Genomic DNA, 1,076 nt, shown 5'->3' on the forward strand with positions numbered 1-1,076 from the left:
TATATGAATGTATAATTGACGTAATCTGGGACAGAAAGACGCTCATGCCCTTTGTCTAACAGATGGCTATAAGCTGACTATTACCTTTGGACCCTGTCAGCACATACTTAGGAAATTATTTGAGCAATGCTGACCTACATTTTCCATGGGACATATTTAATCTGGAGGTAAACTGTAAATTTTTTCCTGGAAATTTTCACAGTACTTTACTGGCAGCATGGGCCCTAGTAATATACTGTTAATGATTTACAGTAATTTTTTTACGGTAAATCGGAGTCATTTATTGGACAGTATTTAAACGTACAAACAACAGTAACTTATCTCAATTAACTACGTTAATTTGATGAAGACATTAGACACAGTAAATTAACGTTTTCATTGATTACATGTTCATTCTACATGTTTATTTAGGTATATGTTCTGTTGGTAAAGGATTCAACAGCTTATGACAGATATCAGCAGGCACTTTCAGCCAATTAGTTTTGTCATGGAAACGGCAAATCAAAAGCACGGAAGCATCATAAGTTATTCACAGGTTAACTATAAGAAGGAGTGTTAACAAAAAGACACTCTGCGATAACGTGTGGTCCTCCAAAGATCTGGACGCGACTTAACAACAGTTCACCGGCGTGACGTTGGGGCGACCTGATTTTGACGGATACGCAACGCTTGGCGCAAGTGTTTACATGCATAGCGGCCTTTGTGAACTGTGGGCGTCTTGAAACTTCAGTTCCCGCCAAAATGGCCGTTTAACCATCTTTTTAAGACAGTCATAATAACAAGGGTTGGTGGTTGAATTTGTGAGTGGTGTGATATGTTGCAGAGGGAATTCAGCCATTTTGAGAGTTCTGCTTTTTTCTAAATTAACACAAGCCATTTTATGGCATCGTGAATTGAATACGTGCAAAGGGACGATCACCTTGGACATCAAACAAACCTTATGAGTCCTTAAATAGTTGAATTCATTGGACTTCATTATTTTATGTCCGTGGGCCCTTGTCCGGTTTTTAACATATAAATTGAAAACCATTTTTTTTTCATACACTAAAAATCAAAACCAACTTGCTAAGCAGACG

The sequence above is a fragment of the Acanthaster planci genome, linkage group LG12 (assembly GCF_054643075.1).
Source record: "Acanthaster planci isolate LZ-2023a linkage group LG12, COTS_SCS, whole genome shotgun sequence".
NCBI classification, from domain to species: Eukaryota; Metazoa; Echinodermata; class Asteroidea; order Valvatida; family Acanthasteridae; genus Acanthaster; species Acanthaster planci.